The sequence below is a fragment of the Perissodus microlepis genome, chromosome 3, assembly GCF_051167445.1.
Source record: "Perissodus microlepis isolate ML-2025 ecotype Zambia chromosome 3, ASM5116744v1, whole genome shotgun sequence".
NCBI classification, from domain to species: Eukaryota; Metazoa; Chordata; class Actinopteri; order Cichliformes; family Cichlidae; genus Perissodus; species Perissodus microlepis.
The window spans coordinates 50575307-50597032 of record NC_140463.1 but is presented as its reverse complement, the minus strand read 5'-3'; the positions used below and the strand labels follow the sequence as shown (position 1 = coordinate 50597032).

The window sequence follows — 21726 nt, the reverse complement described above, 5'->3', positions numbered from 1 at the left end:
TCCAGTTAACAGCTGGAACCGTCCATCTGGATTGTTGGGCTTGTTGTTGGGGTTCCTACAGAGCTCAGAGTGGACACACCAAGGTTCTTCTAATGAATGAAAGTCCAAACTCAAACTAGGAGGGAAAAACATCTTCATCACCTTCAATAAAAATCCAAAGATTAGAAAAAGTGAAGCAACAATGAGTCCTAGTACAGTCCCAGCACTGAAGTCCCTGCTGCTCTTTATACTGGATGTGCTGCATCACTGACTGACAGCTGATGAAGAGTCTCTGGAAACACTCGTTTATCTCCTCTGCTCTTCCTTCTTCTCTCTGCAGGTGGAGCTGATGATGGTAAACAGGACGGTGTGTGTGCTGAGAGAGGAGGAGCTGTGTCCTGATGATCCAGAGAGGTTGAAGCAGCAGCAGCTTGTGTGTAGAGACGCTCTGACTGGGCCATGTTACTGGGAGGTGGAGAGGAGAGCTTCATCCAGCAGTGACTGACAGAGGAATGAGAAGAAGTGCAGATGACTGTCAGTGCTGCAGAGTGAACTGCTCTGAGAACAGCTCCACTGTCAGACACAATGTAGAGTCCAGCATCATCCCTGTGTGTCCCTCTGGATCTGACAGAGGATCATCAGTGTATCTGGACTGCTCTGCTGCTGCTCTGTCCTTCTACAGTCTCTGCACAGTCTCTGTCTGACTCTGGCTTCAGACCCTCCTGGATCAAACTCACCTGGAAAGACTTTCAAACATCACTCAATAGATTTGAATACAGAATAGATTTGATATATACTGTAGATGTACTGTAGAGTTGCAGTTTGTCACTTGTAAATACAGTCTGTGAGCAGCTATGAGCTGAAAGATCTTTCTAGAAAAAGGAAATGTTTTCACTCTTCTGTTGCTTTTTCATATATTTCCACAACATTAATATTGATCCCACCTGTCTCACCTGTTTCATGCTTTTATACATAATAACAGGACACGTGTGATCTGAGCGCTGCTGTGGTTGCTGTGCTGCACGTCTTCATTTAGATAACAGAGACATCTAGTGGTTCAGAGGGAGAACTGCAGGAGGTGGAGCTGTGTTTTAGCATGGAAAACTTTTTATCTTTTAGGCGCAGATACAAATATGACAAGTATCAGTGTAAGATACAAAAGGTCACATCAGTTAGCAGAGGGAACAGTGATCACACAGCAACGTAAGAATAGAAACATAACAGTGAATCTGGACATGTACACAGATGGAAGCAAACAAACAGGATGTAACACTACATCAAAGCCACAAATGGAAGAAAACAAAGCCAAAGGAAAATATATTTGATCTCAGGAATCCAAATCAGATGCTTTAGAGCAGGGGTCGGCAACCCTGGGCACGCGTGTCACAGCTGGCACGTGAAGGGTTAACTGATGGCACGACCATAGCTGGACTGGCCATCGGGCATACTGATGGTGATTTTTCGTTGTTAATGGGCCGATGATGTTTTTTTTATTTTTTGTAACGGTATAAATGATGGAAGGTGGTGGATTGGCCGGATGCTGGTCGATGTGTAAAAATAAGTCAGTTGTTTGGTGGTGGCTATGGCGGAGCTTCCACAGAGGCAGCAGGTGGATGATGGAAAGGGGAGGCAGGAGGAGGAGAGACCCGAGGCAGCCGCCGGTCCGAGTATCAGGTGAACTGAACTTCAGGTAAGAAGTTATGACCTGCAGTCTATCTGGGTCAGATATAAACCAAGTTTAGGTGGAGTTTATTTTCCTTGTGCTGACTTTTTACAGTCAGTTACAATAACTCGTACTGCGTACTAGCTAGCATGACGGAGTTTCTATACAGCTGGGTGGTGCTATGATGTTACTGATAGTGAACTTTATTTTAGTAGATTTTCCAACCGTCCTGCAAAAAACAGAACCGTCTCGTATTCAGAGAAAATATTACGCGTTTCGTGTTGAGCTGAGAAGGAACACAGTTTGTCCCGGACTTCAGCTAGAATGGAAAAGACACAAAGCTGGATTTATTCTGTGTCTTTACACTGTTGTTCTCTCCCCTCCCTCTCCTGTTGCTACTTCAATCATGAAACTGATCAATGATCAGCTGATCCGGTTTTCTCTCTTGTTTGTTTATCGCCTAATTTGTGCCAGAAAGAGGAAACCAGCAGATGTCGCCCTAAACAACAGCAGCACGTTTAAGCTTGATCAGCTTTTGTTTGAATTTATTTAATATAAATTTCTAGTATCAGCTGATGTTTGCTGGAGCCACAGCTGTGAAGCTGCTGGTCATGATGTCGGTTTGGATATGTGGTGAGAGGGAAACATGAAGATGAAACCAGGAGATGTCCTTACTGAATCATCAGAGCTGAACAGGTGATGGAGAAACAGGTTTACCTTTTAGGTGACGTGATTGAGTTGAAGGGAAGTTATGAACTCTTTCTGAGAGACAAATAACACCAGAATCCTTTTCTATGTAGCTGACAACTGGTAACTGTGCAGGGGTGGATCTAGGGAAGTTTTGCCAGGGGGCCAGGTAGGGCATTAACAGAAAGGGGGGCACAAAGAAATACTTTTCTTTCTTATTCTCATTTAAAATGTCTCACTTTTAATAAATAATTATCTGAATCTTACAACCAAAGTTTTCATCTGATGTAAAATGTATAGAAATCACACATATAGCAACAAGACTGTACATTACTGCCACAACAGTGTTTGTTTTTATTCAAAGGCTTTATGGCTTTAATACCTGGTGGGCCGGTCTCTAGTCAAAATGCCCGGGCCAATTTTTTTCCCCAGTCCAGCCCTGGGCACAACACGCAGTGAAGTAATCTGGGAAGGTGCATTAAAAAATAAATGGCCGGGCCAGCGGTGCACATCGCAAATCAGCTCGCATAGACACATTAGTTGTGCCGCTTCTTAATGACGGTATCTTAGCTAACAACCCCAACTACCAGATTCAACTTGTAACTGGCTAAAAATCACTTAGCCTACCGGTGAGAGGGATGTTGCTCGCTGTCAGTTTTTTCAAGCAATGCTGAAAGTTCCACATTCAGACACTTCAAAACCTTCAGGAGCATCAGCACCACGTAAATACTCGGATACATCCGGATACTCGAGACAGAATTCACAATGGGTTTTTGGGACTTTCAGGTGTTTGGACCAATGTTTTCTTTTCTGATCAAACCAGAAAGCTTTAATGAGCAGCTGGGTTTGTGTCGCATTAACTGGCTGGACACAGAATCAGAATCAGAAAGGGTTTTATTGCCAAATGTTGAGCAGGTTTACAACATTAGGAAATTGCTGCGGTGCTTCAGTGCAAACATACTGTCATAAATTACGCTTAAATAGACATGAAAATAAAAAATAAGAATAAGAATTAAAAGTGCTACGTAGATAGATATATACATGAGTGCAGGTGGTGATCAGTGCCAAACATGGAATGATGCAGTGAACACAGCGTAGGGTCATGTGTTAGTGGTGGGAACAGTCATACGGTTATTGTTCATGTGTCCAACAGCAGAGGGGAAGAAACTGTTCTTATGGTGAGAGGTTCTGGTGCGAATGGACCGGAGCCTCCTGCCTGAGGGGAGCAGGTCAAACAGACTGTGTCCAGGGTGAGAAGGGTCAGCTGAGATCCGAGCTGCACGCCCCAGTGTCCTGGAGGTGTACAGGTCCTGCAGAGGACCTGTCCAGAGGTCCTGTCCAGAGGACATCGAAATGCAGCTGATTGAACTGAAAAGCTCGACTCTGTGGGGGTCAAAGTTTGCAGAACTACAAACGTAGCTGGAATCCACAGCTGATGTTTTCTTTAAGTCATTTCACAGATTTTTTCTATAATTTCAGTTCCTTGAATAAAACAACAAACTTAGGGGATGATTTTGTAATCCGACTTTATGTATGAAAGATTTGACTAAACATAAAACAATCTTCCAACTCAGTCCTCATTCTTATCTTGTGAAATCAAACCAAATGTTCTGTTGTCTCTAAATCAGGGATTGATGAAATCTTTGGTTGCATCCATTTATGAACATGTTCTCATTCATATTAAATCGTAGTCTAAGTCGTTCTTTAGAGGGATAAATGTCATTCATTATCTTCAAATGTGTTTCTGTTGTTTTGGGGGGAAGTTTGAAGTCCATTGTTCAAAGTCTGTTAATGAAACTTTATGAAGTTTATGTAGGATGTTTTTCCTATTTTGTATTTGTTTGAATTATTATGTATTTTTGACTCTTTCTGCTATGATGCCAGGTCTCTCTTGAAAACAACATTTTTAATCTCAATTAAATTTTCACCTGGAGAAATAAAGGATGATAATAATAATTTTGTCTTCAGGGAATCATTTCTCTGTAAAACAGCTTCCTCTGAAACTCTTGTTACATTTCTTGTTTATTGTTTGCTGGTTTTAGAAAAATGTCATCGTCTCTGTGTGAACTTAAACTCTACATGTGGTGTCAGCTATAATACGAGCTCTAGAGTCTAATAACGATGCTTTTATTATTGTCTGGTATCCAACCTAACCCTGGGCCTCTGGCTGAATGTGAAACACCAGCAGATGTTAAAAACTGTCTGGGTTACACGTGCATCACGTCGTGTGCTTCCTAACATGGATATGATTGGAATCTGGGCCTGTTCAACCGGTGCTGGTATCATTGTTGTTTCTGAGACTTTCCAAATCTTTACTGGATAAAAACGTAGCAACTGATGGATTTAACATTTAGCACTCAGACTGTCCCAGAAAAGGCGGAGGTCTGGAAGTTTATGTGAAGGTCTGTCTTGCTGCTCAAGTCTTGTTCTCTCGATCTGCACCTCAGCGATTTGAAATCTTGGCCTTAACTATTGATCTGTTTGGAAATCAGACTGTTGTTGGCTGCTATCAGCCTCCATCTGCTTCCCCCAGCACATCACCGTCTCTGGTTCAACTTTTATCTGAACTGCATTTTAATGATGTCTTTCAGATGGATGATTTTCATTGGGACTGGCTTTCTTCTGTGTCTGATGATTTTAAGGCACGCTGCTTGTTTTTAAAACTAACTCAAATTAGTTGTTGCCCTCCGATGCATCCATCGGAGTGTGAATGCAAGTGAATGTTAGATAGAAGCACTAAAAACCTTAGATGAAGTGCTTGTGTGAATGGGTATGATTGGGTGAATGCACAAGTTGTATAAAGTGCTTTGAGTGCTCAATGAGAGTAGAAAAGCACTATATAAGAACCAGTCCATTTACCATTTACCATCTGAGCCTTCGTAGAAAGTAAAGCTGGCTCAGACCCTTTTTGTAGGCAGCGTCCATGTTGGCAGACCACTCCAGCTTGTGATCCAGATGAACTCCCAGATACTTAAAGGATGTGACTATTTCAACATCATTCCCACCAGTGCAGACAGAGGAGGGATCTGTTTCTGCCAAAGTCCACCACCAGCACCTTTGTTTTGGCCACAGTCAGTTTCAGGTGATTCTCCTCACACCACCTCACGAACCGACCAATCAGTCCTCTGTACTCCTCTTCCCTTCCCATTCCCTCTTTAATCCAGGATCTCAACCAGTTTGTTGTGTTCTCTCTTATAACTTAACTGGTAAAGTAACAACACCTGGTTGGTTGTTAGTAACTTACTTTATTAACCATGTTGTGGAAAGGCACAGGCATATCAATGCGCACAAACACCACACTTGGTGTTCTCTACTTTACACAGAAAGTAGTACCACAAAAATATAAACTGATTTTACTAAATACATAACAGCTCCTCCCATCCAGCTTTGATGAACACATTAAGTATTAAACAATCGAGATATTTTCAGGTAAATGCTGTAACCCAATAATTGTACTTAAACTGAAATATGACACCTACTCAGTGATTTACAACATAGAGGTAGGTTGTTTCCTCTTAAACATTTTAACTGCTTTCCTTACAAACTGAACTGGAAACCTATAAGTTCAGTCTCTGAGGTGCTCTGCGATTTCTCTCAGGGTAACGTCTGCCTGTTTGGTCAGAGTCCATAGTGCTCTGTGTGGGAAGTTCAGGTGTTTGAACATTGGTGTTTTCACGTAAACCCTGAAGCGAGGGCAAAACTCTTCTGAATCTTGAGGTGTAGATGTCCTCTCAGGTCTACGCCAGACTAATTTGGCTTCAACATTTATGGTGTATATCAGCGGTCCGGTCCGTGAACGAATCGTGCCAGACTGCCATTTCCGACTTGGGTCTCTGTAGCGAGAACTTTTTGTCCAACATTGAAGAATCTGGTTTTGTTTCTTGTTGCTTCCACCATGGAAGACTGTTTATCTTGGACATCCTTGCGAATGTCTGGTTTCAGCAAATCTAGACGTGATCTCTCTCCGTCCCATGAAGAGCATTGCAGGTGTGTGTCCAGTTGTTGGCATGAGTGGTGTTCCTGTAAGCCGGTAAGAAATTGCCAATTTTCTGTTGTAGCGGCTTCCCCTTTGTGCGACTGGCTTTCATTGACCGCTTGAAGGACTGGATGAACCGTTCAACTTTGTTGCAGGATGATGGTGAGCTGAAGTGATATGTTGTATACCGTTACTCCTAAGGAAACACTGGAACTCCTCTCCAGTAAACTGACGACTATTGTCACTTACGAGCTGTTGTGGCGGACCTGTGCGTGCAAACGGTGACCAAAGACTATTGATCGTGCTGGCAGCTGTTGCTTGCTTTACGGGGAAGATTTCTGACCACTTTGAGTGGGCATCAACCACAACCAGGAACATTTGGTCCATAAATGGGCCAGCATAGTCTATATGAATGCGTTGCCATGGAGTGGATGGCCACTCCCACGCGTGTACAGGTGCTGTTTGAGGCTGGTGCAGCGTCTGCTGGCAGCCAATGCAGGATTTAGCCATATTCTCTATTTCACAATCAGTGCCTGGCCAGCAAACATAGCTTCTAGCAAGACTTTTCATCTTAACAACACCCAAATGTCCATCGTGCAGTGAGTCCAGTACCTTTGTACGTAGTTTGGGTGGCAGGATAACACGAGTTCCCCACATGACACATCCTTGGCAAACGGATAGTTGGTCTTTGCGGGTGGAGTACGCAGAGAACTAAGTATCACTACAGGACGGCCAACCATTCACAGTAAGATTGTATACTTTGGACAAGATTGTGTCTCCGCTCGTTTCTCTTTTCACTTTTGGGGTCAAAGTGTGTCAGAACCTCCTCTGATTTAATGAGCTGCTTAACGCCATTAAATGCCTCTTCATAGTTTTTTGTCCATTTCCATTTGACATTTTGTTGCAGCAGAGAGTTCAGCGGGTGCAGGACTGTTGAAAGGTTTGGTAGAAACTTGTGGTAATAATTAATTAAGCCCAAGAATGAGCGTAGCTGACTCACATTTTTAGGGTCTGGTCCCTTCAGGACTGCTTCAACTTTGTCCTCGGTTTTGTGGAGCCCATGTCTGTCGATCTTGTGTCCACAATACTCAATGGCATCCTTGAAGAACTCACATTTGTTTTTGTTTGCTCTCAATCCATATTTTTCTAGCCTGGCCAGGACTGCTGTTAGGTTAGCCAGATGAGTCTCCTCATCAACACCAGTGACAATTATGTCATCCAGAAAACACTGTGTTCCTGGAATGCCTTGTAGGACCTGATCCATGGCACGTTGCCATACTGCTGGGGCACTGGTGATACCAAATACCAGTCTGTTGTACTGATATAGGCCTTTGTGAGTGTTTATCTCCAGATATTTCCTGGATGTCTCTTCTACTTCCAACTGGAGATAAGCCTGGGCAAGGTCAGTTTTTGAAAAGTGTTTGCCACCTGCGACTGCTGTGAATATGTCTTCTATCCGTGGAAGTGGGTACTGATCTACACGGAGAACTGGGTTCACTGAAACCTTAAAATCACCACAGATCTGCACTCTGTCACTTCCTTTCTTGCTTACTGACACTATTGGTGTAGCCCAATCTGACCATTCCACCTTGGTGAGTATTCCTTGCTCTTCACAGTGCTGGAGCTCTGCTTCGACTTTGGGGCGTAAAGCATAAGGTACAGGACGTGCCTTGTGAAATCTTGGTTTTGCATTGTCCTCCAGTATGATCTGTGCTTCAATATTTTTCAGGGTGCTGATTCCATCTTTGAACACCTGGGCATGGTTATTAAGTATCTGTTTCAGTCTTTCATCCACAGAATGTGCACTCAGGCCTCGTTCCAGTCTCATTATTTATTTATTTCCAGTTGAGGTGGATGTGTTTCAACCAGTCACGCCCAAATAATGGCACACCTCCATTTTTCAGAACATAAAGTTCCAGGTTGCATTTCTTTTTCTCATATTCCACTTTCACTTTTAGTTTTCCCAGAGGAGTTATTCTTTCACCTGTGTATGTTTTCAGTTTCACTGAGGTGTGTTTCAGTCTCAGATTGGGGAATTTGTCTCTGTAATCTTCATATGAGATCAGTGAGAGGGCAGTCCCAGTGTCCAGTTCCATCTGTAACTCAACCTCTTGTATTTTTGGTGTGAGCCATATTGCATTATTATCTTTCTCTTGCATTGTGTACAGCTCCAGGCATGCCAAATCCTCCTGAGAATCATTTGAGTCTTTCTCAGTTACTTCATGCAGCTTTCTGTCTCTTTTCTCTCGTTTTTCTTTTTGTATCATACTGCTTTGATTTGCACATTTCTGTATATGCTCCTTTTTGCTGCATTGCAGGCATTCTTTCTCTTTAAACCAACAATTAGCAGCCTGAAGTGACTTTTTGCCGCATCCGAAGCACATCTGTAATTTATTATTGCAATGTGGATGTATTTTATTTACGGAACACGGCTCCGTGCATTTTTCCTGGAGCTGTCCTGCATCTTTTGCCGCTGTCTCCATCGATATAGCTATCGCTAATGCACGGTGCAAAGTGAGGTTATCCTCTGTGAGGAGTCGTTTCCGTGTGCTTTCATTGTTGTTGCCGCAGACGAAACGGTCTCTCAGCGCATCTGACAGCCCCTCCCCTCCCACTTTGAGTTAAGACTATGCTTCTGAAACAAGCATTAAATTAAAACTAACATTAAAAAGATGTTTAAGGAGGAAAGAGAGCATTTTCACCACAGCATGTTCATGCTGTTTGTAGACAGTGAAGACTGCTGATCAGCCTGCTCCAGAAATTATTAAACTGCTTTAAAAAATATTATTAAACTGTATTCTAAAATAAAGTCTGATTAAGATCTGATCTTTGTTGGGGGGTTTTCAATAAGCAGTGTGACCTGTGTATACGCATGTTTTAATAAAAGAGATAATGTTGCTGTTTCAGTTAACTGTACAAGGCTTGTTAGACATAATGTCTTCTAATGTCCACAATCTGTATGATGTGTTTCATAGTTTCTAACAAGCCTTTTAAACTTAAGTTACTGCATTGCTGAAACATCAACATCTGCTTATTGAACAAAACAAAACAACCAAAAGACCACAAATCTGATTTTATTTTTATTTTAATAGACTTCCAAAAATTATACCAGATAACTGGCCTCAGAATATAATTGAATAAACATTTTTAAAAACAATAACCTAATCCTGTCTTGACAGGCTGAGCTCTTCAGTATCCACCAACAGCATCGTCATGCTGAGTCAGACGTTTCTGCTCCTGGTGGAAATACTCTTCCTCTTTCCACATTGTACCAAATGTTTTTAAATGTTACTTTCAATTTAAAATTAAAGATTAAAAAAGTGTAACACATATAAACATCAGATAATTAAGACAAGCGAATGGTTCAGTTCCACATGTGCTCCGCTGAGACATTAAACTTCAGTAAAATGATGCAGTTATGAAACAACTTTAATCTAAAACAAACTGATTTGCTCAGGAGCAAAAACAGTGAAGTAAGTGACTGTAAGTGAGTGAGCTGTGCTGGTGACTGGATATCAGATTTCCAGTCATTAGAGCAGATAAGTGGCAGAACTATATTACTGAGGTACAAGTTTACTTATTTAATTGATGTCTGTCAATAAGTCTATTTAATTTAAATGCAAATAGCCCAAATCCTTATTAAAGCATCAGGTTCACTTATAAAGTATTCTGTAGTTATCTTAGTGTCCATCGCCCTTCCCAACATGGGAATAAAGCAGCTGTGAGAGAATTAAACATGAATGAATCAATGGTACGGAAGTGGAGGAAGCAAGAAGAATGAGCTGAGTAAAGTTTGACTTATGCGACATTTTTGTTTGGCTTAATGCGCCTTATAATCCAGTGAGCCTTATGGTCTGTAAAATATGGTGCATTTGCAATACCAATGTGCACAATATTGGAACTAAATTATTTTATATTGACAAACAGCGGCCCGCATTAAACTGTGACTGTCACCAGGTAATGTGGGCGTGTTTCCTGAATAAGCAGCAGGTGGTAAACAGCTGACAGGTGAACAGGATGCATGCAGGTAAACTCGAGGGCCCTTCGAGCTGATCGGTGGCGTCGTGAGGAGAATTTCAGTTCATTATTCATGTTACAGAAACACAGAGGTACGAGACCAGGCAGAAGACTTTCTGATTATTTGTTTTTAGTTAAAATAATTCCATTGTTGTCTAGTGATGGTGTGGTAAAGCTCTGTGAATGTGTCCAATTTTTCCGGCTTTGTTGCTTCACCCAAAGGCAGATCACACAAAGCCTCGTTTAACTGCTTATTATGAAGAACTGACATCTGCTGGTCATTTAATGTTCAGCAGCACTGCTGTGAGAATACCTGTAGGATACATACCAGTGGATATGTAAGCACATGCACAGCTGCAGGGCTAGAAGGGCCAAAATGAATTAAATAAATAGATTCTTAAATAATTAATTAAATGTGTCAATAATTGATTAATTAAATATATTTAAAAATCAATACATTTTTAATTAATTTATTGGAAATGTTGGAAATGAAATTACTTGACATTAAATCAATTATGTATATATTTAATTTATTAAGTATTTTGAACTTACTTCATTAATGACATTTAATTAATTATTTAATGATGACTCATTGATTGATTATAGATGATTAATTAACCCTCCACATGATTTAACCTCTATAGAGATGATATTTTATCTAGATCATGTATTTTTCAAAGTTTCAGACCAGAAAGTTTAACATTATTATTTTTCTCATTATTTCTCATTATTGTCTCTTCAGATTGAGTGTCTGTAATCTCTGTGAAACTCTGTCTTCACTACTCAGCTCCCAGCCCTCCAGTTTGAGACAGCTTGACCTGAGTAACAATGACCTGAAGGACTCTGGAGTGAAAGTTTTGTCTTCTGGACTGAAAAGTCCATATTGTGAACTGGAAACACTCAGGTCAGCGTTCTTGAAATGTTCAGTAGATGAGGTTTAGAGGTTTACAATCTAAGGTTTAGATTGACTAATGGCCATTTTTAACTCCTGTTTCATTTTTGGCTGCAATTTCCTGTTTGCATTTAGCTATTTTTCTCTTCTCTAAGAGTATCTGTCATGTCTGCAGGCTGTCAGGCTGCCTGATCACAGAGGAAGGTTGCAAGTCTCTGGTCTCAGCTTTTAGCTCCAGTTCTTCCCATCTGAAAGAGCTGGACCTGAGCTACAATAATCCAGGAGAGGCAGGAGTGAAGATGCTTGAGCAGCTAAGACTGGACACTGTGAGGTATGTAGATGGCCGTTACAGCCACAAACAGTGTCTGATAGATGAGGAAACTGGCTCTGTCTGATTACTTAATGCTGGAAACCAGTGTTATTTGAACAATCACACATATAGGAACATTTTTCCCATTCTGGTCTAACTTAAACAGTAGATGTCTGTCCTGTTCAAACTGATCTCTGGAAAGGAACTGACATTTTCACTCTCTTTATTTATTTTAAGTTTTCTCTGTGTGCAGAGACCATGTCCAGGACATGTTTAGCCTGGCCCAGCATAAACTAGGATTAGGGGGAAGTTGTTTCCCCAGCTTAGAAAAACATGTTAGTAAAAGTAAATGGATTACTAGGTCACTCAACTTAACTGGCCGCCTACTAAAATGGGGGATTTTGCACTGCTAGTTTGCTGCTTCTGAGCGTTTACTACTGAAACTTGTTTGTTCTAAAATATCAAACTGATCTTCTGGACTTTGTGATGATAGTTAGTAGAAAACAACAGAAAAATAGGATGCAGTCAAAGTGAATTAACTTTGGTCGATCAACCTTCAAATTATAATTATAATAAGAAATAATCATTCCAACAGAAAGAAGAGATTAAGAAACAAAGGGATGGAGCTGGTGGAGGAAACCGGGTCACTGGTTGGGTGTTAGGCCCAGACTAGTGGGTGTTTTTGACTGTAAAGTGGATGTAGCATTAACAACCACTGGTCCTGTTACCCTGCAGCCTGCACTGCAGGATATGTGTTGCAGCACTGAGAGCTCCAGAAAGAGCCTTCATGGTGGCCCTGCAGCCAACCAGCACTTCAGTCAAATGCTGTCAAAAGTGGTCCCAGAGACACTGTTAGCTGTAACCATCAATGACCAAGAATTGTGTCATTTAATTCAGGGTTTCTCTGTATTATTGTTTGATATCATTTCTGAATAAATAAATCAAGATGACGAGCCTTTAAATGCACTTATGTTAGTATAAATATACAAAAATAAAAGATAATTTTCCTGTTAGGAGAATAAGAAATAAATATATTCATCACATGCATCAAATCACAACCTCTTCCTGCAAGAGTGCAGCATTGTGATTGGTTGATGCTGTTTCCATCATTTATGTTTGTTTACCTTGAACAAATTTGCTCTACAGAGCATTTATTAATTAGAAGGATTATTAATAAACATCTTTCTCTCTGCTTTTGGTGGAGTGAAACAATAACTCCTATCTCCAGAGGTCCACAGGTCCACTGGCACCTGGTCCTAACTTCACCCATGTCTGCACCCTCAGACATCCCACTGTGGAGGCATCCTCGCCTGGGCCAGTGGCTGCCCTTGTGAGACAGACTTTATGGTCACAAACAGCCCTAATCTGAGAATGAAGGCTCCTTTACATAGAAAGCAGTATGTGGTGTGATGACCGCTGCATTAGCTCAAAATATGTGATGCACTGGCTGCTGCACTCTACCTGTACTGAATCAGTTTTTGTAGCCAGTCCCAGTCTTTACATTTAATATGCACCCACTCCCTGACAGCATGAATGTCACAGTGTGTTGAACCTTGACTGTGGCACATGTCAATGCTCCTTGGACATCGTGCTTAATAAAGGAGATTAAATGTGATGTGATTATGAGTTTTGCTCTTTTGAAGTTTAAACATTTATGTGTCAAAATGTTGGACTGTTCCTTTATCAGTGTGTAACAATGTGTGTATGAGAGCCATGTGTGCATGCTGACTGTGCTGGTCTGACCCCCCTCCTCCTTTCAGGGTGGAGCCTGCTGGAGTCCGATGGTTGAGACCAGGTCTGAGGAAGTGTAAGTGTGTTTTTAATGGGATTCATGAAAACAAAGCAGCACACATTCAACCATCTTCATCATATCAGGAGTCATCATCAAAGGGTCAATCAATGAACAGATGATGGATCAATAACTGCAGCTGGATTGTGTTTGTTCTCTCCATCAGATTCCTGTCAACTCACAATCGACACAAACACAGTGAACACAAAGCTCCAACTGTCTGACAACAACAGGAAGGTGACACGTGTGGAGGAGGTTCAGTCATATCCTGATCATCCAGACAGATTTGATGATTGTGAACAGCTGCTGTGTAGAGATGGTCTGACTGGTCGCTGTTACTGGGAGGTCGAGTGGACGAGGAGGGCTTGGATATCAGTGAGTTACAGAGGAATCAAAAGGAAAGGAAGGAGTGATGAGTGTGTGCATAGCTGGACTGGCCAGCGGCCCACCGGGCATTTGCCCGGTGGGCCGCTGGCGATTTTTTGTTTTTATGGGCCGATGGATTTTTTTTTTTTTTTTTTTAGGAAGGGTATATATAATGAAAGGTGTTGGATTGGCCAATTGGTCATGATCGACTCTGGGCTGGACCAATTACAGCCGAGGAGGCCGGATGCACCCTCCCCCTTGTTTAGCAATCACGTGATTTTCGCGCATTGCATGCCGGGAACTCGTGGCAAAACAATCCAAGTACCGCATCAAATGCAAGCATTTGCAGCACCGCAAAACGTTCATTCTCCGGTTCCAATACCTTCTTGTTTTTTCTTTGCCGCACAAAAAAGGAATGTACAAAACAAAAGGAGAACAATGCCGGTCCGTACAAAGACAGACTCGACGAAAAGACAAAGAAAAGATACGAGGAAAAATCAAAGGAGTGAAAGGGTTAGACCCTTACGAGCACACAGAGTGGACAAAAGACGTTAGCGTGCTGCCCAACTTTCACCACGCTCAGATTTATAATTATACGGTTCTTGGAGTGAGTGCATACACTCATGAAGTTTAGTAACTTCAGGTCATTGCAACAAGCCCAGGTACAGTTTACCGACGGATGGGTACAGGACCTTAAAATGCACCGTGTAGAACGAAAGACCATCGTACGAACAAAGGTAAGTTTACCAGTCTCACAAATCGTCGTCATAAATACACATTCGTTAACCGTTTATTAATATAACCTTTGAGCTCAACGGTAATTAATTAGTAGTGGAAATAATTTCTGGTAGCATTACAGAAATGTAGCAGTGACAATAATATTGTATGTTGTAATCGCAATTAGTGATACAAAACAACTGTTTTATCCTGTGAATAAAAGTATATGTTTTTGTCAATGTACCATGGTAATAACAGAAGCGAAATGCAATATTGTGTCAGGACAATTCACTATTTATGCACAATAAATAAAGGAGCATAGCGCCACAATTTCTGTTCAGCGCCAGACTTGCTTGTAACCTATATCACCAATTATGTTAAGAAAAATGACGTATTAACTACTACAAAACTCTGACCTTTGTGGGAATGCTTGGAGCAGACTAACATGTGAGCTGGAGTGTTCTGAGACGTTATATTTGGTATATCCAGACCATCCGTCGGCTCTTACTTCGGAAACATGGCTTAAAAAATTTCTCTTCAACGACGTAATCCGATAAAAAAAAAAACGATCTCTTTACCCGTCGGCTTCCCGTGGCTGTCATGCGACCGGCTATTGCAGTTAATAATACAACAGCTTCTTGCCATTTTTTGTGTTTCTTTTTATCGCTGTGTAACTGAGTTCAATTGAAAGCCTGCGTGCGCTAGTACCTCTTGCCACAAGTTCCCAGAATCCTTTGCGGTTTTACCCCTGAATGACGTCACATTTTCAATCTTTATCCTGGTGGGCCGGTCTCTAGTCAAAATGCCCGGGCTGATTTTTTGTCCCAGTCCAGCCTTGAGTGTGTGTTTGGTGGAAATGATCAGTCCTGGAGTCTTTTCTGCTCTGATCATTATTTCTCTGTGTAGCACAATAACAGAGAAACACCCATCTCCTCCTCCTCCTCCTCCTCTGTCTCTAACAGAGTAGCAGTGTATGTGGACTGTCCTGCTGGCACTCTGTCCTTCTACAGAGTCTCCTCTGACTCTCTGATCCACCTCCACACCTTCAACACCACATTCACTGAACCTCTTTATCCTGGATTTAGTCTCATGTGGTTCCTCAGTGTGTCTGTGTGGAGTTTAGTTTAAAGAGTGTCATGTTAGTGTCCTCTAACACTCTGATTGTTGAACAGATAGTTCAGTCTGTACACGTCTGTCTCTTTCACTCAGAAACACATTTTTAGATTCATGGATTCAATCACTTGATGTTTCAAACTGTTTTTCTGTCAAAGCTTCACAGACATCAGTATGCAGTGTTTCTCTGAAGCTCAGTTCAGCTGAGATGATGAAGTTCATTTCAATGTTGGAATACTGAACTTATTTGAAACATATTTGAACACAGATATTATTAAACTGACAGAAACGCTGACGTCAGTAAAGAGGAAGTGACTAATGAGTGCTTACTGCCCTCCGATGGTCACAGATGTAAATGCAAGCATGGAGCTATATTTTAAAAAAGCAGATGTCATCACATATAATTATCATCCTGTTGCTCTGTAACTGTTTGCTAGGCAATTTCACATTTGTGTCTTTTTGTGGAATCAGTGTGTTTGAACAACACAAATTCTGCCTTTTCTAATTTTGAAAGACTGAAAATGATATAAACAAAATAAATCTGATCTGTCCGTCTACAAACCTGGACAAATCTCAGATTCTGAAGTTCTCAGCGCTTACATTTTGTCCTCTCTACACTTCTGCTGACAACTGACATGTGATGTGTTTGTACAGCTTCCTCTGTCGGTTTTTAACAAACTAACAAATTATCCAACAGAAGAGTATACCTTTGAGACAATGGTGTAGGTCTACTTTCCAAACTGAGAGGATGGATGAGATGATGGTGCAGGTTTCCAGTCTTAATTCAGTCTTGTTGCCACATCGTGGTCACCTGTCACCTTCCTTTTGCTGTGGGAATTATGAAATGATAGCTAGACTTTAGCTTGCCTGTAGTGGCATTAAATGATCCTTTAGAAAATAGTTATAAATTTATTAGTTCCCAACTTTGTACATTGCTGAATCATTATTTTTACTGAAAGTCTGTTCAGTTTCCAAACCAAAAATAAAATTGAGTGTGACTCGCCGGCACATTACAGTGAGACTCTCCAGTTTGATCAGCAGAGAAAATAGATATCTCAAACAAAATATGATGAAATTTCAGGGAATGTCTGAATGTGAAACTGTTTGACTCTAAGTTGATGATTTGTCCCTTTGCAGGTATAAAATAAACTACATTCTGATATTCATGACTGGCTTTTATTAAATATCTAGATCATTCCTACATTTACTATCTATAGACATAGATTTATGTCTCATTACATGAAATAATGTCTTATTACATCATCATCAAACCCAAAGAAACAATTATAGGAAAACATTTACTCACCTCTAAGAGATTTCTTGATCTGAGTTTTATTCTTTGCATCCGACAGACCTGAACATGTTCACAGTACAATTGTTCAAAGGTTGTTCAACTTCATCAGTAAACGTTTCTTTTTAAGCATAGATACAGATGCATCAGTGATTTTCTCCCTTGTCTCTTCCTGTCTTAACACAGTAAACAAGTATTACAACCCAAAAAGAAAAACACTCACCATCTGGACCAGAGAAACTCATTTTCATTTTTTCACCATTCTTACTCTTTGAATTCAGGTGTTTTCAGCTCGATTGCCATAGGTGTGTAAAAGCAAGCTCCTAAGCATGCAGTCTACCTCTGCAAACCTTAGTGGATCCTAAAGAGCTTACTAAAATTAAATATGTTTTCTTTGATTCCTGCTTTGCTCACTCTTGGCCTTCTCTCCATGAGCTTCATGAGGTCGTCTCCTGAAATGGTTTCCAACAGTCTTGAAGGAGTTCCCAGAGATGCTGAGCACTTGTTGGTCCTTTGCCTTCACTCTGCGCTCCATCTCATCCCAAACCATCTCCACTGGGTTTAGGTCAGGTGACTGTGGAGGCCAGGCCATCTGGTCAGCACTCCATCACGCTCCTTCTTGGTCAAACGGCCCTCACACAGCCTGGAGGTGTGTTTGGTGTCATTGTCCTGCAGCAGGAGGAGCAACCCACTGCACCAGCGTAGAGTTTGGCAATCAGTCCGGATGTCCAGAAACTTCATCCTGATGCCTAATTGCAGTCAGGGTGATGCTGCCAGCCCATAGATGTCTGTGCCTCCCTCCATTGATATGCCTCTTGGGTCATTACTGGCCCACTATCAAACTGGCCACGCAGAACAATGTTACAACTTCTCCGGACCCTTTCATATCTGTCATATGTGTTCAGGGTGAAAAACACAGTCTTCCAGTGGTGGCCTGATAATTCTGGTATTCTATGGCAAATGTCAATCATGCATGGTTCCAGTCAGTGAGTACAGGGCCTGCTAGAGGACATCAGGCCCTCAGGCCACCCTTATAAAATCTGTTTCTGATTGTTTTGTCAGATACAGATTTTTTTTTTTTATGTTTATGGACAACAGATGGAAATTAGCCCTTGGCTATAATCTGGTATGTTTACATTCATGTAATTTTTTTTACATTTATGTTCATTAACATGCACTGTCCTAAATAAATAAATCAAATACATGTATAGGGTCCTGGTCTCTTCTCATACCAGTAGTGACACTGGTATGAGGAGGAAAAATGTCGGTGTCCTCCACCTGTAAAACCATCCCATAATGACTGTAAAGAGTCTGTAGGATCTGGTCATGAAACAATCACAAATTAATATTTTTTACAATAATTTCCAGAGTCATAACACACAGCCAGCAAAATGTAGCAAGTAAATTCCAGGAAAAGAATGAAATCTTGCATAAAATGCCAGTTAAAACCCCAGCCACAGTGTGGGCTGTGGACTATGTGGAGGTTGAAGTGTGGACCCAGAAGCAGACGCGTGGAAACAAAGGTTAACTTTAACCAAAACTGAACCGTTTATTCAAGGCTGGTGAGCAAAACAAAACAAAAGGCAGGAGTAAACTAAAGGAAAACTAACCAAGACTAAAGTGGGAAAACTAAACACTGGGAACATGGAACACTTGGACATAACTGTCATGGTGGGGTACACCGGTGTGATGATGAAGTGGAAGTGCAGACAGGGAAGGAGACAGAACTAAGTTTTGAAAAAAGACGACCTGACACTGAATAAAGAAAGACAGAGGACTTAAATACAGACAGGAGGTGATCAGGGGAAGTGGAAACACACGGGGGAACAGCTGACTGAAATGAACATAATGATGCCATGGCTAAAGTGAAACTAAACACAATGAACAAAGAAACAAGACTCTTTCAAAATAAACCAAGAAAAAACTGAGAGATGTAGACATGACAATTACCACAGAAGACAAGAACAGACTCACAGAAGGGGACATAGATGGAAACCTAAGCTAGAATAACACCCAACTAAATCCTAACTAATAATGGCAACACAAGAACTAAGCATATATTCAATATAATATAAGACCTCCAAAAACACACACAGTGAACTCAAAATACTGGGTCACAGATCCAGCCCCCGACACATAACGCATAATAAACAGACAACCTGACAATGAACAAAAGGAAAGTCACACAATATATACACAGAGGGATGATAAGGGAAGTGGAAACACATGAGGACACAGCAGGAACAAATTAGATGTGATGAGACAGGAGAAAGCAAAACTGAACACACTGAACACAGGACACGAGACTGTCCAAATAAAACAGGATACAAACTAAGAGACACGGCTCGACACACAGGGACCGAGGGCGAAACAGACATGGGAACACTGAATGAATCACAAGGAGGGGAAACATCAACAAAACACAATGATGTGACTATGGCGACTACGGAGAAAGACCAAATACAGACGGGGAAATTATTTTTGATAAAAGTAATATTAATTTGACTAATGGACAGGCAGTGATAAACAGCCTGCAAACTGCTTAGCTTTACAGTCTTTGTTTTATCATCTGCAACTCCTGCAGTGTGAAACAGTCTTGGTATGTCAAACATAAAAACATTTTAGATACCGCTTCATCAGGTTGCATATATATACCGTATTTCTTCATCAGAGAATCTATAATGTATTAAACTAAAAGTGTATACCTGGTTTGAGGAGTATTAACTAAATAAGAATGTGACAACTTTCAGTCATTAATGTAGCAGAGACAGAGTCTAACTAAAGGGACATCACAGTGAGACCTGTTTGATCTGCAGACACAGTCTCTCTCTACTAAGAGTGTGTTTGACTTTAACTTTCACACAAAATGATTCAGCTCCTCTAAACCCTCCAACAAACATTTACAAATGCTTAGAAACATTTTGTGTTTCTAATTACTAATGTTCCCCAGCCCCAGCATTCCCACAAATCTGTCTGTTTCCTTTTTTTAAGTTTCACTGTCTGTTCTCTAAACTTCGCTGATGCAGCTGGTCGTCTTTGTGTGAATCTCCGTGTGAAGGTAATCGAATCAGTATGTATTTTTTCTGATAATATCAGCTGTGTGCAGCTTCGCTCCAGCACAAATCATAGCATTGTTCATGATGACAGATATGACCGAGGTTGACTTGTAACACCGCAGTTATGTGAGCCGTCATTTGTAAGCCTCTTAAACTTTCTTGCACTTTTACACAAAGTTTTATGGTAGTGCTTCTTCTTCTTTGGGGATTTTTGTTCAACAGACTGAAAAAAGCTGTAATATATTTTTGAAATATATTTAAATTGGTATTTAAAGGACTATAGCATATTCTAATGCACTGATTGATGATCGTTGATGAGCCACCTGACTAGAATAAATTACAGTTTTATATAACAGAACAAATTTGATATCTGTAAAAATATTTTTTTTTAAATTAATGCTTACTAGCTGACACTAAATTTTTAACTGATTTCTCTTCTGGGACACCCACACTGTGTGCAGTTTCATCTCAGCCCACTGTGTGATTCCACATTAAAGGACATTTCTCCCCAAATTCAATAAGCTCAGTGGATTATCATAACAGCGTATCAACAATTCATTTAAGAAATCCTTCTTAGTTATTGTCATGAAAATCTCAGTGGATTCTTGACTTTGCTCGTCTACTCTACAGCCTGGATAGTTTCATTTCAAACTGCTGCCGTGTTTCTGCCAAATTAAAAACCAGTTCTACTCAAATTCAACAAAGTTCAGTTAATAAACAATGATTAACAAAAGATTATATTCATATTTCATTATATAATTCTGATCCATCAAAGATATTCCTTCTTAGAATCCTTTCTCTTATTGAAGATCGATTTATTTTTCTCATTTTAGTCATTCCTATTAACCCAACCATTTCCTTAATCAATCCCACACCACCGCCGCCAAAACCTTGGGGACACAGAGCAAGGAAAGCACAAAGTACAGCAGAAGATGGGGACAATAAATACACACTGGATAATGAGACGAGAGGCAACAGGTGGGAGACATGATGCAGGAGAAAACTACAATAGTCACAGGAAGCAACAGTTAAAACAATAAAACAGGAAAACATGGAGAACAAGGCTTAAATTACATAGAGGGGAAAAGACTGGACAGGGGAACATGAGATAGATAAATGCAGACGAGACTGAGACACTGATGGGAACAAATCATTAACCAAATGGGGGAAGTCAAACTCAAAATTAAGTACAGGAGACATGAAACGTTAAAAAAAGAGGAAATGATACACAGAGACATACGCAGACATGTAGAAAACAGAAAGGAAAATATAAGTGAATGGGAAACATGGGGAAATCAGACAATGACAGACAAAGGAACATAACTGAAGTACAGAAAGGGATCACAAAAGCAGATATTTAGTGTTACAAAACCAAGAAGACAAACTACAATATGAAAACAGGCTACATGGGATATAGTAAATCCTAAAGCAAACTATTAACCATCCTTATATACAAAGAGCCAAACTAAAACACAAAAGACTCTCAAAAACAAAAAGGCATCACAAAACCCTGGAAAAAAAACAGCGATCTTCCATCCATTCACTTCCGCTTCTAGTTTTCAGGGTCGCGGGGGGTGCTAGAGCCTATCCCAGCTGTCATAGGGCGAGAGGCGGGGTACACCCTGGACAGATCGCCAATCTGTCGCAGGGCCAACACACAGGGACAGACAACCATTCACACTCACATTCACTCGCACATTCACACCTAGTGGCAATTTGGATTATCCAATTAAGCTATCCCCACAAGCTGCATGTCTTTGGACGGTGGGAGGAAGCCGGAGTACCCGGAGGGAACAGCGATCCTAACAAATAGTATTGCAGTGGTTGGAGATAAAACTTTGCTGACATGTATTAAATGGACTGATTCTTA

At 40.8% G+C, this 21726-nt stretch overlaps 1 protein-coding gene and 1 pseudogene across 1 annotated transcript in view; one reads left to right on the top strand and one right to left on the bottom strand.

The window, feature by feature from the left end:
• The window catches only part of LOC146391788 (protein NLRC3-like), a 453804-nt gene that overhangs the window by 103179 nt on the left and 328899 nt on the right, over window positions 1–21726 (bottom strand). The gene's annotated exons all lie outside the window — the stretch shown is intronic.
• On the top strand, window positions 10484–15524 carry LOC146391798 (stonustoxin subunit alpha-like; annotated as a pseudogene).